This window comes from Coffea arabica, chromosome 11e (genome assembly GCF_036785885.1).
Source record: "Coffea arabica cultivar ET-39 chromosome 11e, Coffea Arabica ET-39 HiFi, whole genome shotgun sequence".
NCBI classification, from domain to species: domain Eukaryota; kingdom Viridiplantae; phylum Streptophyta; class Magnoliopsida; order Gentianales; family Rubiaceae; genus Coffea; species Coffea arabica.
Genome location: NC_092331.1, coordinates 41689247 through 41703188, shown reverse-complemented (window position 1 = coordinate 41703188; position 13942 = coordinate 41689247). Strand labels below are relative to the sequence as shown.

Genomic DNA, 13942 nt, shown 5'->3' with positions numbered 1-13942 from the left:
TTTTAGATTTGATTTGGAATCATTTATTTAAATTTTTATTACTTGATTATGTAATTAGTTTTGTGAGAAATTGATTTTATTAGAAATTACAGTGATAAATTAATAAATTAAAATTAAGTTTCGGGTCATTTCGGGTCGACCCGCCGCCCCGTAAACCTGAAATTTTCGGGTTCGGGTCAGCATACCTGACCCGTCACGGGTTGGCGGGTCGGGGTTCGGGTCAACAGATTTTCTGGCGGGTCTGTTGACCCGAACCCGACCCGCCAACCTGATTTGGACCCGAATTGCCACCCCTGACTGCAAGCGTGAAGGATTGATTTCATGATAATTTAGAGTTGCGGGATGAGGGAAAAAAACAGGGTGCAAATCAATAACAAAAAAATATATAAAGTAAATAAATAAAAGGATAAGAGGAAAATGCTTGAATTGACGCTTAAAATGAATTTCGGTCTAGAAAAGCCACACTGCTTCGCAGGACGGGGTAGTTTAAAAGAATAACGCGAAAGGAACATGGCGGGTGCGATCATACCAGCACTAATGCACCGGATCCCATCAGAACTCCGAAGTTAAGCGTGCTTGGGCGAGAGTAGTACTAGGATGGGTGACCCCCTGGGACGTCCTCGTGTTGCACCCCTCTCTTTTTTGTTTCGAAATCCAAATTTCCTATTCGTTCTTTATCCTGTAGTAATTTAGCTCCGTCGGAACGATTGCTTAATATTTTGCTTCTTGTCGAAGCGTGAAGGAGGATCTGAAGGCGCGAGACAAATCAGGAACGGTACGGCTCGATCAAAGCCCGGATCGTCGCTCAAATTTGTCGGCGCAAATGTATCACCGCAACTAGGGGTGGCAATTTTCGACACGACACGAACCTAACACGAAATTAATGGGTTTGGGTTGAGGTTTCGGGAATTCGGGTCAGAATCGGGTTGGACCCGATGAACCCGAAAAGAAAACCGGTCGATTTCGGGTCAACCCGTGGTGACCTGATATGACCCGATATGACCCGTTTACGAATTAAAAATAATTTAATAAACATAAAAATAATTTTATCTAACTAAACTAAGTTATTCTTTTTTTCAAAGGCATTAATTACTTAATCCTAAACGAATTTATTTAATTTGTGTGAAGTTGAAATTATTATACTTGGACAAATAATATATTATATTATTTTTCACTTTTGTATTGTTTTAATTTATTTTATATTTTGCTTGGGATAAAACACTTTTACGGTGTTTAATTTATTTTAGATTTGATTTGGAATCATTTATTTAAATTTTTATTACTTGATTATGTAATTAGTTTTGTGAGAAATTGATTTTATTAGAAATTACAGTGATAAATTAATAAATTAAAATTAAGTTTCGGGTCATTTCGGGTCGACCCGCCGCCCCGTAAACCTGAAATTTTCGGGTTCGGGTCAGCATACCTGACCCGTCACGGGTTGGCGGGTCGGGGTTCGGGTCAACAGATTTTCTGGCGGGTCTGTTGACCCGAACCCGACCCGCCAACCTGATTTGGACCCGAATTGCCACCCCTGACTGCAAGCGTGAAGGATTGATTTCATGATAATTTAGAGTTGCGGGATGAGGGAAAAAAACAGGGTGCAAATCAATAACAAAAAAATATATAAAGTAAATAAATAAAAGGATAAGAGGAAAATGCTTGAATTGACGCTTAAAATGAATTTCGGTCTAGAAAAGCCACACTGCTTCGCAGGACGGGGTAGTTTAAAAGAATAACGCGAAAGGAACATGGCGGGTGCGATCATACCAGCACTAATGCACCGGATCCCATCAGAACTCCGAAGTTAAGCGTGCTTGGGCGAGAGTAGTACTAGGATGGGTGACCCCCTGGGACGTCCTCGTGTTGCACCCCTCTCTTTTTTGTTTCGAAATCCAAATTTCCTATTCGTTCTTTATCCTGTAGTAATTTAGCTCCGTCGGAACGATTGCTTAATATTTTGCTTCTTGTCGAAGCGTGAAGGAGGATCTGAAGGCGCGAGACAAATCAGGAACGGTACGGCTCGATCAAAGCCCGGATCGTCGCTCAAATTTGTCGGCGCAAATGTATCACCGCAACTAGGGGTGGCAATTTTCGACACGACACGAACCTAACACGAAATTAATGGGTTTGGGTTGAGGTTTCGGGAATTCGGGTCAGAATCGGGTTGGACCCGATGAACCCGAAAAGAAAACCGGTCGATTTCGGGTCAACCCGTGGTGACCTGATATGACCCGATATGACCCGTTTACGAATTAAAAATAATTTAATAAACATAAAAATAATTTTATCTAACTAAACTAAGTTATTCTTTTTTTCAAAGGCATTAATTACTTAATCCTAAACGAATTTATTTAATTTGTGTGAAGTTGAAATTATTATACTTGGACAAATAATATATTATATTATTTTTCACTTTTGTATTGTTTTAATTTATTTTATATTTTGCTTGGGATAAAACACTTTTACGGTGTTTAATTTATTTTAGATTTGATTTGGAATCATTTATTTAAATTTTTATTACTTGATTATGTAATTAGTTTTGTGAGAAATTGATTTTATTAGAAATTACAGTGATAAATTAATAAATTAAAATTAAGTTTCGGGTCATTTCGGGTCGACCCGCCGCCCCGTAAACCTGAAATTTTCGGGTTCGGGTCAGCATACCTGACCCGTCACGGGTTGGCGGGTCGGGGTTCGGGTCAACAGATTTTCTGGCGGGTCTGTTGACCCGAACCCGACCCGCCAACCTGATTTGGACCCGAATTGCCACCCCTGACTGCAAGCGTGAAGGATTGATTTCATGATAATTTAGAGTTGCGGGATGAGGGAAAAAAACAGGGTGCAAATCAATAACAAAAAAAAATATAAAGTAAATAAATAAAAGGATAAGAGGAAAATGCTTGAATTGACGCTTAAAATGAATTTCGGTCTAGAAAAGCCACACTGCTTCGCAGGACGGGGTAGTTTAAAAGAATAACGCGAAAGGAACATGGCGGGTGCGATCATACCAGCACTAATGCACCGGATCCCATCAGAACTCCGAAGTTAAGCGTGCTTGGGCGAGAGTAGTACTAGGATGGGTGACCCCCTGGGACGTCCTCGTGTTGCACCCCTCTCTTTTTTGTTTCGAAATCCAAATTTCCTATTCGTTCTTTATCCTGTAGTAATTTAGCTCCGTCGGAACGATTGCTTAATATTTTGCTTCTTGTCGAAGCGTGAAGGAGGATCTGAAGGCGCGAGACAAATCAGGAACGGTACGGCTCGATCAAAGCCCGGATCGTCGCTCAAATTTGTCGGCGCAAATGTATCACCGCAACTAGGGGTGGCAATTTTCGACACGACACGAACCTAACACGAAATTAATGGGTTTGGGTTGAGGTTTCGGGAATTCGGGTCAGAATCGGGTTGGACCCGATGAACCCGAAAAGAAAACCGGTCGATTTCGGGTCAACCCGTGGTGACCTGATATGACCCGATATGACCCGTTTACGAATTAAAAATAATTTAATAAACATAAAAATAATTTTATCTAACTAAACTAAGTTATTCTTTTTTTCAAAGGCATTAATTACTTAATCCTAAACGAATTTATTTAATTTGTGTGAAGTTGAAATTATTATACTTGGACAAATAATATATTATATTATTTTTCACTTTTGTATTGTTTTAATTTATTTTATATTTTGCTTGGGATAAAACACTTTTACGGTGTTTAATTTATTTTAGATTTGATTTGGAATCATTTATTTAAATTTTTATTACTTGATTATGTAATTAGTTTTGTGAGAAATTGATTTTATTAGAAATTACAGTGATAAATTAATAAATTAAAATTAAGTTTCGGGTCATTTCGGGTCGACCCGCCGCCCCGTAAACCTGAAATTTTCGGGTTCGGGTCAGCATACCTGACCCGTCACGGGTTGGCGGGTCGGGGTTCGGGTCAACAGATTTTCTGGCGGGTCTGTTGACCCGAACCCGACCCGCCAACCTGATTTGGACCCGAATTGCCACCCCTGACTGCAAGCGTGAAGGATTGATTTCATGATAATTTAGAGTTGCGGGATGAGGGAAAAAAACAGGGTGCAAATCAATAACAAAAAAATATATAAAGTAAATAAATAAAAGGATAAGAGGAAAATGCTTGAATTGACGCTTAAAATGAATTTCGGTCTAGAAAAGCCACACTGCTTCGCAGGACGGGGTAGTTTAAAAGAATAACGCGAAAGGAACATGGCGGGTGCGATCATACCAGCACTAATGCACCGGATCCCATCAGAACTCCGAAGTTAAGCGTGCTTGGGCGAGAGTAGTACTAGGATGGGTGACCCCCTGGGACGTCCTCGTGTTGCACCCCTCTCTTTTTTGTTTCGAAATCCAAATTTCCTATTCGTTCTTTATCCTGTAGTAATTTAGCTCCGTCGGAACGATTGCTTAATATTTTGCTTCTTGTCGAAGCGTGAAGGAGGATCTGAAGGCGCGAGACAAATCAGGAACGGTACGGCTCGATCAAAGCCCGGATCGTCGCTCAAATTTGTCGGCGCAAATGTATCACCGCAACTAGGGGTGGCAATTTTCGACACGACACGAACCTAACACGAAATTAATGGGTTTGGGTTGAGGTTTCGGGAATTCGGGTCAGAATCGGGTTGGACCCGATGAACCCGAAAAGAAAACCGGTCGATTTCGGGTCAACCCGTGGTGACCTGATATGACCCGATATGACCCGTTTACGAATTAAAAATAATTTAATAAACATAAAAATAATTTTATCTAACTAAACTAAGTTATTCTTTTTTTCAAAGGCATTAATTACTTAATCCTAAACGAATTTATTTAATTTGTGTGAAGTTGAAATTATTATACTTGGACAAATAATATATTATATTATTTTTCACTTTTGTATTGTTTTAATTTATTTTATATTTTGCTTGGGATAAAACACTTTTACGGTGTTTAATTTATTTTAGATTTGATTTGGAATCATTTATTTAAATTTTTATTACTTGATTATGTAATTAGTTTTGTGAGAAATTGATTTTATTAGAAATTACAGTGATAAATTAATAAATTAAAATTAAGTTTCGGGTCATTTCGGGTCGACCCGCCGCCCCGTAAACCTGAAATTTTCGGGTTCGGGTCAGCATACCTGACCCGTCACGGGTTGGCGGGTCGGGGTTCGGGTCAACAGATTTTCTGGCGGGTCTGTTGACCCGAACCCGACCCGCCAACCTGATTTGGACCCGAATTGCCACCCCTGACTGCAAGCGTGAAGGATTGATTTCATGATAATTTAGAGTTGCGGGATGAGGGAAAAAAACAGGGTGCAAATCAATAACAAAAAAAAATATAAAGTAAATAAATAAAAGGATAAGAGGAAAATGCTTGAATTGACGCTTAAAATGAATTTCGGTCTAGAAAAGCCACACTGCTTCGCAGGACGGGGTAGTTTAAAAGAATAACGCGAAAGGAACATGGCGGGTGCGATCATACCAGCACTAATGCACCGGATCCCATCAGAACTCCGAAGTTAAGCGTGCTTGGGCGAGAGTAGTACTAGGATGGGTGACCCCCTGGGACGTCCTCGTGTTGCACCCCTCTCTTTTTTGTTTCGAAATCCAAATTTCCTATTCGTTCTTTATCCTGTAGTAATTTAGCTCCGTCGGAACGATTGCTTAATATTTTGCTTCTTGTCGAAGCGTGAAGGAGGATCTGAAGGCGCGAGACAAATCAGGAACGGTACGGCTCGATCAAAGCCCGGATCGTCGCTCAAATTTGTCGGCGCAAATGTATCACCGCAACTAGGGGTGGCAATTTTCGACACGACACGAACCTAACACGAAATTAATGGGTTTGGGTTGAGGTTTCGGGAATTCGGGTCAGAATCGGGTTGGACCCGATGAACCCGAAAAGAAAACCGGTCGATTTCGGGTCAACCCGTGGTGACCTGATATGACCCGATATGACCCGTTTACGAATTAAAAATAATTTAATAAACATAAAAATAATTTTATCTAACTAAACTAAGTTATTCTTTTTTTCAAAGGCATTAATTACTTAATCCTAAACGAATTTATTTAATTTGTGTGAAGTTGAAATTATTATACTTGGACAAATAATATATTATATTATTTTTCACTTTTGTATTGTTTTAATTTATTTTATATTTTGCTTGGGATAAAACACTTTTACGGTGTTTAATTTATTTTAGATTTGATTTGGAATCATTTATTTAAATTTTTATTACTTGATTATGTAATTAGTTTTGTGAGAAATTGATTTTATTAGAAATTACAGTGATAAATTAATAAATTAAAATTAAGTTTCGGGTCATTTCGGGTCGACCCGCCGCCCCGTAAACCTGAAATTTTCGGGTTCGGGTCAGCATACCTGACCCGTCACGGGTTGGCGGGTCGGGGTTCGGGTCAACAGATTTTCTGGCGGGTCTGTTGACCCGAACCCGACCCGCCAACCTGATTTGGACCCGAATTGCCACCCCTGACTGCAAGCGTGAAGGATTGATTTCATGATAATTTAGAGTTGCGGGATGAGGGAAAAAAACAGGGTGCAAATCAATAACAAAAAAATATATAAAGTAAATAAATAAAAGGATAAGAGGAAAATGCTTGAATTGACGCTTAAAATGAATTTCGGTCTAGAAAAGCCACACTGCTTCGCAGGACGGGGTAGTTTAAAAGAATAACGCGAAAGGAACATGGCGGGTGCGATCATACCAGCACTAATGCACCGGATCCCATCAGAACTCCGAAGTTAAGCGTGCTTGGGCGAGAGTAGTACTAGGATGGGTGACCCCCTGGGACGTCCTCGTGTTGCACCCCTCTCTTTTTTGTTTCGAAATCCAAATTTCCTATTCGTTCTTTATCCTGTAGTAATTTAGCTCCGTCGGAACGATTGCTTAATATTTTGCTTCTTGTCGAAGCGTGAAGGAGGATCTGAAGGCGCGAGACAAATCAGGAACGGTACGGCTCGATCAAAGCCCGGATCGTCGCTCAAATTTGTCGGCGCAAATGTATCACCGCAACTAGGGGTGGCAATTTTCGACACGACACGAACCTAACACGAAATTAATGGGTTTGGGTTGAGGTTTCGGGAATTCGGGTCAGAATCGGGTTGGACCCGATGAACCCGAAAAGAAAACCGGTCGATTTCGGGTCAACCCGTGGTGACCTGATATGACCCGATATGACCCGTTTACGAATTAAAAATAATTTAATAAACATAAAAATAATTTTATCTAACTAAACTAAGTTATTCTTTTTTTCAAAGGCATTAATTACTTAATCCTAAACGAATTTATTTAATTTGTGTGAAGTTGAAATTATTATACTTGGACAAATAATATATTATATTATTTTTCACTTTTGTATTGTTTTAATTTATTTTATATTTTGCTTGGGATAAAACACTTTTACGGTGTTTAATTTATTTTAGATTTGATTTGGAATCATTTATTTAAATTTTTATTACTTGATTATGTAATTAGTTTTGTGAGAAATTGATTTTATTAGAAATTACAGTGATAAATTAATAAATTAAAATTAAGTTTCGGGTCATTTCGGGTCGACCCGCCGCCCCGTAAACCTGAAATTTTCGGGTTCGGGTCAGCATACCTGACCCGTCACGGGTTGGCGGGTCGGGGTTCGGGTCAACAGATTTTCTGGCGGGTCTGTTGACCCGAACCCGACCCGCCAACCTGATTTGGACCCGAATTGCCACCCCTGACTGCAAGCGTGAAGGATTGATTTCATGATAATTTAGAGTTGCGGGATGAGGGAAAAAAACAGGGTGCAAATCAATAACAAAAAAAAATATAAAGTAAATAAATAAAAGGATAAGAGGAAAATGCTTGAATTGACGCTTAAAATGAATTTCGGTCTAGAAAAGCCACACTGCTTCGCAGGACGGGGTAGTTTAAAAGAATAACGCGAAAGGAACATGGCGGGTGCGATCATACCAGCACTAATGCACCGGATCCCATCAGAACTCCGAAGTTAAGCGTGCTTGGGCGAGAGTAGTACTAGGATGGGTGACCCCCTGGGACGTCCTCGTGTTGCACCCCTCTCTTTTTTGTTTCGAAATCCAAATTTCCTATTCGTTCTTTATCCTGTAGTAATTTAGCTCCGTCGGAACGATTGCTTAATATTTTGCTTCTTGTCGAAGCGTGAAGGAGGATCTGAAGGCGCGAGACAAATCAGGAACGGTACGGCTCGATCAAAGCCCGGATCGTCGCTCAAATTTGTCGGCGCAAATGTATCACCGCAACTAGGGGTGGCAATTTTCGACACGACACGAACCTAACACGAAATTAATGGGTTTGGGTTGAGGTTTCGGGAATTCGGGTCAGAATCGGGTTGGACCCGATGAACCCGAAAAGAAAACCGGTCGATTTCGGGTCAACCCGTGGTGACCTGATATGACCCGATATGACCCGTTTACGAATTAAAAATAATTTAATAAACATAAAAATAATTTTATCTAACTAAACTAAGTTATTCTTTTTTTCAAAGGCATTAATTACTTAATCCTAAACGAATTTATTTAATTTGTGTGAAGTTGAAATTATTATACTTGGACAAATAATATATTATATTATTTTTCACTTTTGTATTGTTTTAATTTATTTTATATTTTGCTTGGGATAAAACACTTTTACGGTGTTTAATTTATTTTAGATTTGATTTGGAATCATTTATTTAAATTTTTATTACTTGATTATGTAATTAGTTTTGTGAGAAATTGATTTTATTAGAAATTACAGTGATAAATTAATAAATTAAAATTAAGTTTCGGGTCATTTCGGGTCGACCCGCCGCCCCGTAAACCTGAAATTTTCGGGTTCGGGTCAGCATACCTGACCCGTCACGGGTTGGCGGGTCGGGGTTCGGGTCAACAGATTTTCTGGCGGGTCTGTTGACCCGAACCCGACCCGCCAACCTGATTTGGACCCGAATTGCCACCCCTGACTGCAAGCGTGAAGGATTGATTTCATGATAATTTAGAGTTGCGGGATGAGGGAAAAAAACAGGGTGCAAATCAATAACAAAAAAAAATATAAAGTAAATAAATAAAAGGATAAGAGGAAAATGCTTGAATTGACGCTTAAAATGAATTTCGGTCTAGAAAAGCCACACTGCTTCGCAGGACGGGGTAGTTTAAAAGAATAACGCGAAAGGAACATGGCGGGTGCGATCATACCAGCACTAATGCACCGGATCCCATCAGAACTCCGAAGTTAAGCGTGCTTGGGCGAGAGTAGTACTAGGATGGGTGACCCCCTGGGACGTCCTCGTGTTGCACCCCTCTCTTTTTTGTTTCGAAATCCAAATTTCCTATTCGTTCTTTATCCTGTAGTAATTTAGCTCCGTCGGAACGATTGCTTAATATTTTGCTTCTTGTCGAAGCGTGAAGGAGGATCTGAAGGCGCGAGACAAATCAGGAACGGTACGGCTCGATCAAAGCCCGGATCGTCGCTCAAATTTGTCGGCGCAAATGTATCACCGCAACTAGGGGTGGCAATTTTCGACACGACACGAACCTAACACGAAATTAATGGGTTTGGGTTGAGGTTTCGGGAATTCGGGTCAGAATCGGGTTGGACCCGATGAACCCGAAAAGAAAACCGGTCGATTTCGGGTCAACCCGTGGTGACCTGATATGACCCGATATGACCCGTTTACGAATTAAAAATAATTTAATAAACATAAAAATAATTTTATCTAACTAAACTAAGTTATTCTTTTTTTCAAAGGCATTAATTACTTAATCCTAAACGAATTTATTTAATTTGTGTGAAGTTGAAATTATTATACTTGGACAAATAATATATTATATTATTTTTCACTTTTGTATTGTTTTAATTTATTTTATATTTTGCTTGGGATAAAACACTTTTACGGTGTTTAATTTATTTTAGATTTGATTTGGAATCATTTATTTAAATTTTTATTACTTGATTATGTAATTAGTTTTGTGAGAAATTGATTTTATTAGAAATTACAGTGATAAATTAATAAATTAAAATTAAGTTTCGGGTCATTTCGGGTCGACCCGCCGCCCCGTAAACCTGAAATTTTCGGGTTCGGGTCAGCATACCTGACCCGTCACGGGTTGGCGGGTCGGGGTTCGGGTCAACAGATTTTCTGGCGGGTCTGTTGACCCGAACCCGACCCGCCAACCTGATTTGGACCCGAATTGCCACCCCTGACTGCAAGCGTGAAGGATTGATTTCATGATAATTTAGAGTTGCGGGATGAGGGAAAAAAACAGGGTGCAAATCAATAACAAAAAAATATATAAAGTAAATAAATAAAAGGATAAGAGGAAAATGCTTGAATTGACGCTTAAAATGAATTTCGGTCTAGAAAAGCCACACTGCTTCGCAGGACGGGGTAGTTTAAAAGAATAACGCGAAAGGAACATGGCGGGTGCGATCATACCAGCACTAATGCACCGGATCCCATCAGAACTCCGAAGTTAAGCGTGCTTGGGCGAGAGTAGTACTAGGATGGGTGACCCCCTGGGACGTCCTCGTGTTGCACCCCTCTCTTTTTTGTTTCGAAATCCAAATTTCCTATTCGTTCTTTATCCTGTAGTAATTTAGCTCCGTCGGAACGATTGCTTAATATTTTGCTTCTTGTCGAAGCGTGAAGGAGGATCTGAAGGCGCGAGACAAATCAGGAACGGTACGGCTCGATCAAAGCCCGGATCGTCGCTCAAATTTGTCGGCGCAAATGTATCACCGCAACTAGGGGTGGCAATTTTCGACACGACACGAACCTAACACGAAATTAATGGGTTTGGGTTGAGGTTTCGGGAATTCGGGTCAGAATCGGGTTGGACCCGATGAACCCGAAAAGAAAACCGGTCGATTTCGGGTCAACCCGTGGTGACCTGATATGACCCGATATGACCCGTTTACGAATTAAAAATAATTTAATAAACATAAAAATAATTTTATCTAACTAAACTAAGTTATTCTTTTTTTCAAAGGCATTAATTACTTAATCCTAAACGAATTTATTTAATTTGTGTGAAGTTGAAATTATTATACTTGGACAAATAATATATTATATTATTTTTCACTTTTGTATTGTTTTAATTTATTTTATATTTTGCTTGGGATAAAACACTTTTACGGTGTTTAATTTATTTTAGATTTGATTTGGAATCATTTATTTAAATTTTTATTACTTGATTATGTAATTAGTTTTGTGAGAAATTGATTTTATTAGAAATTACAGTGATAAATTAATAAATTAAAATTAAGTTTCGGGTCATTTCGGGTCGACCCGCCGCCCCGTAAACCTGAAATTTTCGGGTTCGGGTCAGCATACCTGACCCGTCACGGGTTGGCGGGTCGGGGTTCGGGTCAACAGATTTTCTGGCGGGTCTGTTGACCCGAACCCGACCCGCCAACCTGATTTGGACCCGAATTGCCACCCCTGACTGCAAGCGTGAAGGATTGATTTCATGATAATTTAGAGTTGCGGGATGAGGGAAAAAAACAGGGTGCAAATCAATAACAAAAAAATATATAAAGTAAATAAATAAAAGGATAAGAGGAAAATGCTTGAATTGACGCTTAAAATGAATTTCGGTCTAGAAAAGCCACACTGCTTCGCAGGACGGGGTAGTTTAAAAGAATAACGCGAAAGGAACATGGCGGGTGCGATCATACCAGCACTAATGCACCGGATCCCATCAGAACTCCGAAGTTAAGCGTGCTTGGGCGAGAGTAGTACTAGGATGGGTGACCCCCTGGGACGTCCTCGTGTTGCACCCCTCTCTTTTTTGTTTCGAAATCCAAATTTCCTATTCGTTCTTTATCCTGTAGTAATTTAGCTCCGTCGGAACGATTGCTTAATATTTTGCTTCTTGTCGAAGCGTGAAGGAGGATCTGAAGGCGCGAGACAAATCAGGAACGGTACGGCTCGATCAAAGCCCGGATCGTCGCTCAAATTTGTCGGCGCAAATGTATCACCGCAACTAGGGGTGGCAATTTTCGACACGACACGAACCTAACACGAAATTAATGGGTTTGGGTTGAGGTTTCGGGAATTCGGGTCAGAATCGGGTTGGACCCGATGAACCCGAAAAGAAAACCGGTCGATTTCGGGTCAACCCGTGGTGACCTGATATGACCCGATATGACCCGTTTACGAATTAAAAATAATTTAATAAACATAAAAATAATTTTATCTAACTAAACTAAGTTATTCTTTTTTTCAAAGGCATTAATTACTTAATCCTAAACGAATTTATTTAATTTGTGTGAAGTTGAAATTATTATACTTGGACAAATAATATATTATATTATTTTTCACTTTTGTATTGTTTTAATTTATTTTATATTTTGCTTGGGATAAAACACTTTTACGGTGTTTAATTTATTTTAGATTTGATTTGGAATCATTTATTTAAATTTTTATTACTTGATTATGTAATTAGTTTTGTGAGAAATTGATTTTATTAGAAATTACAGTGATAAATTAATAAATTAAAATTAAGTTTCGGGTCATTTCGGGTCGACCCGCCGCCCCGTAAACCTGAAATTTTCGGGTTCGGGTCAGCATACCTGACCCGTCACGGGTTGGCGGGTCGGGGTTCGGGTCAACAGATTTTCTGGCGGGTCTGTTGACCCGAACCCGACCCGCCAACCTGATTTGGACCCGAATTGCCACCCCTGACTGCAAGCGTGAAGGATTGATTTCATGATAATTTAGAGTTGCGGGATGAGGGAAAAAAACAGGGTGCAAATCAATAACAAAAAAAAATATAAAGTAAATAAATAAAAGGATAAGAGGAAAATGCTTGAATTGACGCTTAAAATGAATTTCGGTCTAGAAAAGCCACACTGCTTCGCAGGACGGGGTAGTTTAAAAGAATAACGCGAAAGGAACATGGCGGGTGCGATCATACCAGCACTAATGCACCGGATCCCATCAGAACTCCGAAGTTAAGCGTGCTTGGGCGAGAGTAGTACTAGGATGGGTGACCCCCTGGGACGTCCTCGTGTTGCACCCCTCTCTTTTTTGTTTCGAAATCCAAATTTCCTATTCGTTCTTTATCCTGTAGTAATTTAGCTCCGTCGGAACGATTGCTTAATATTTTGCTTCTTGTCGAAGCGTGAAGGAGGATCTGAAGGCGCGAGACAAATCAGGAACGGTACGGCTCGATCAAAGCCCGGATCGTCGCTCAAATTTGTCGGCGCAAATGTATCACCGCAACTAGGGGTGGCAATTTTCGACACGACACGAACCTAACACGAAATTAATGGGTTTGGGTTGAGGTTTCGGGAATTCGGGTCAGAATCGGGTTGGACCCGATGAACCCGAAAAGAAAACCGGTCGATTTCGGGTCAACCCGTGGTGACCTGATATGACCCGATATGACCCGTTTACGAATTAAAAATAATTTAATAAACATAAAAATAATTTTATCTAACTAAACTAAGTTATTCTTTTTTTCAAAGGCATTAATTACTTAATCCTAAACGAATTTATTTAATTTGTGTGAAGTTGAAATTATTATACTTGGACAAATAATATATTATATTATTTTTCACTTTTGTATTGTTTTAATTTATTTTATATTTTGCTTGGGATAAAACACTTTTACGGTGTTTAATTTATTTTAGATTTGATTTGGAATCATTTATTTAAATTTTTATTACTTGATTATGTAATTAGTTTTGTGAGAAATTGATTTTATTAGAAATTACAGTGATAAATTAATAAATTAAAATTAAGTTTCGGGTCATTTCGGGTCGACCCGCCGCCCCGTAAACCTGAAATTTTCGGGTTCGGGTCAGCATACCTGACCCGTCACGGGTTGGCGGGTCGGGGTTCGGGTCAACAGATTTTCTGGCGGGTCTGTTGACCCGAACCCGACCCGCCAACCTGATTTGGACCCGAATTGCCAC

At 39.7% G+C, this 13942-nt stretch overlaps 11 non-coding genes across 11 annotated transcripts; all 11 read left to right on the top strand.

Moving 5' to 3' along the window:
* The first annotated feature begins 515 nt into the window (after positions 1 to 515).
* Positions 516 to 634, top strand: LOC140031347 (5S ribosomal RNA). Its single transcript, XR_011835268.1, has one exon. It is a non-coding gene; the product is annotated as a 5S ribosomal RNA (ribosomal RNA).
* Positions 635 to 1756: 1122 nt separating this feature from the next.
* LOC140031346 (5S ribosomal RNA) lies at positions 1757 to 1875 on the top strand. The gene has a single exon (XR_011835267.1). It is a non-coding gene; the product is annotated as a 5S ribosomal RNA (ribosomal RNA).
* A 1122-nt stretch (positions 1876 to 2997) lies between these two features.
* Positions 2998 to 3116, top strand: LOC140031345 (5S ribosomal RNA). The gene has a single exon (XR_011835266.1). It is a non-coding gene; the product is annotated as a 5S ribosomal RNA (ribosomal RNA).
* Positions 3117 to 4238: 1122 nt separating this feature from the next.
* On the top strand, positions 4239 to 4357 carry LOC140031344 (5S ribosomal RNA). Its single transcript, XR_011835265.1, has one exon. It is a non-coding gene; the product is annotated as a 5S ribosomal RNA (ribosomal RNA).
* Positions 4358 to 5479: 1122 nt separating this feature from the next.
* LOC140031343 (5S ribosomal RNA) lies at positions 5480 to 5598 on the top strand. Its single transcript, XR_011835264.1, has one exon. It is a non-coding gene; the product is annotated as a 5S ribosomal RNA (ribosomal RNA).
* A 1122-nt stretch (positions 5599 to 6720) lies between these two features.
* LOC140031342 (5S ribosomal RNA) lies at positions 6721 to 6839 on the top strand. Its single transcript, XR_011835263.1, has one exon. It is a non-coding gene; the product is annotated as a 5S ribosomal RNA (ribosomal RNA).
* Positions 6840 to 7961: 1122 nt separating this feature from the next.
* Positions 7962 to 8080, top strand: LOC140031341 (5S ribosomal RNA). Its single transcript, XR_011835262.1, has one exon. It is a non-coding gene; the product is annotated as a 5S ribosomal RNA (ribosomal RNA).
* A 1122-nt stretch (positions 8081 to 9202) lies between these two features.
* LOC140031340 (5S ribosomal RNA) lies at positions 9203 to 9321 on the top strand. The gene has a single exon (XR_011835261.1). It is a non-coding gene; the product is annotated as a 5S ribosomal RNA (ribosomal RNA).
* A 1122-nt stretch (positions 9322 to 10443) lies between these two features.
* LOC140031339 (5S ribosomal RNA) lies at positions 10444 to 10562 on the top strand. The gene has a single exon (XR_011835260.1). It is a non-coding gene; the product is annotated as a 5S ribosomal RNA (ribosomal RNA).
* Positions 10563 to 11684: 1122 nt separating this feature from the next.
* On the top strand, positions 11685 to 11803 carry LOC140031337 (5S ribosomal RNA). Its single transcript, XR_011835258.1, has one exon. It is a non-coding gene; the product is annotated as a 5S ribosomal RNA (ribosomal RNA).
* A 1122-nt stretch (positions 11804 to 12925) lies between these two features.
* LOC140031336 (5S ribosomal RNA) lies at positions 12926 to 13044 on the top strand. The gene has a single exon (XR_011835257.1). It is a non-coding gene; the product is annotated as a 5S ribosomal RNA (ribosomal RNA).
* The last annotated feature ends 898 nt before the right edge of the window (positions 13045 to 13942 follow it).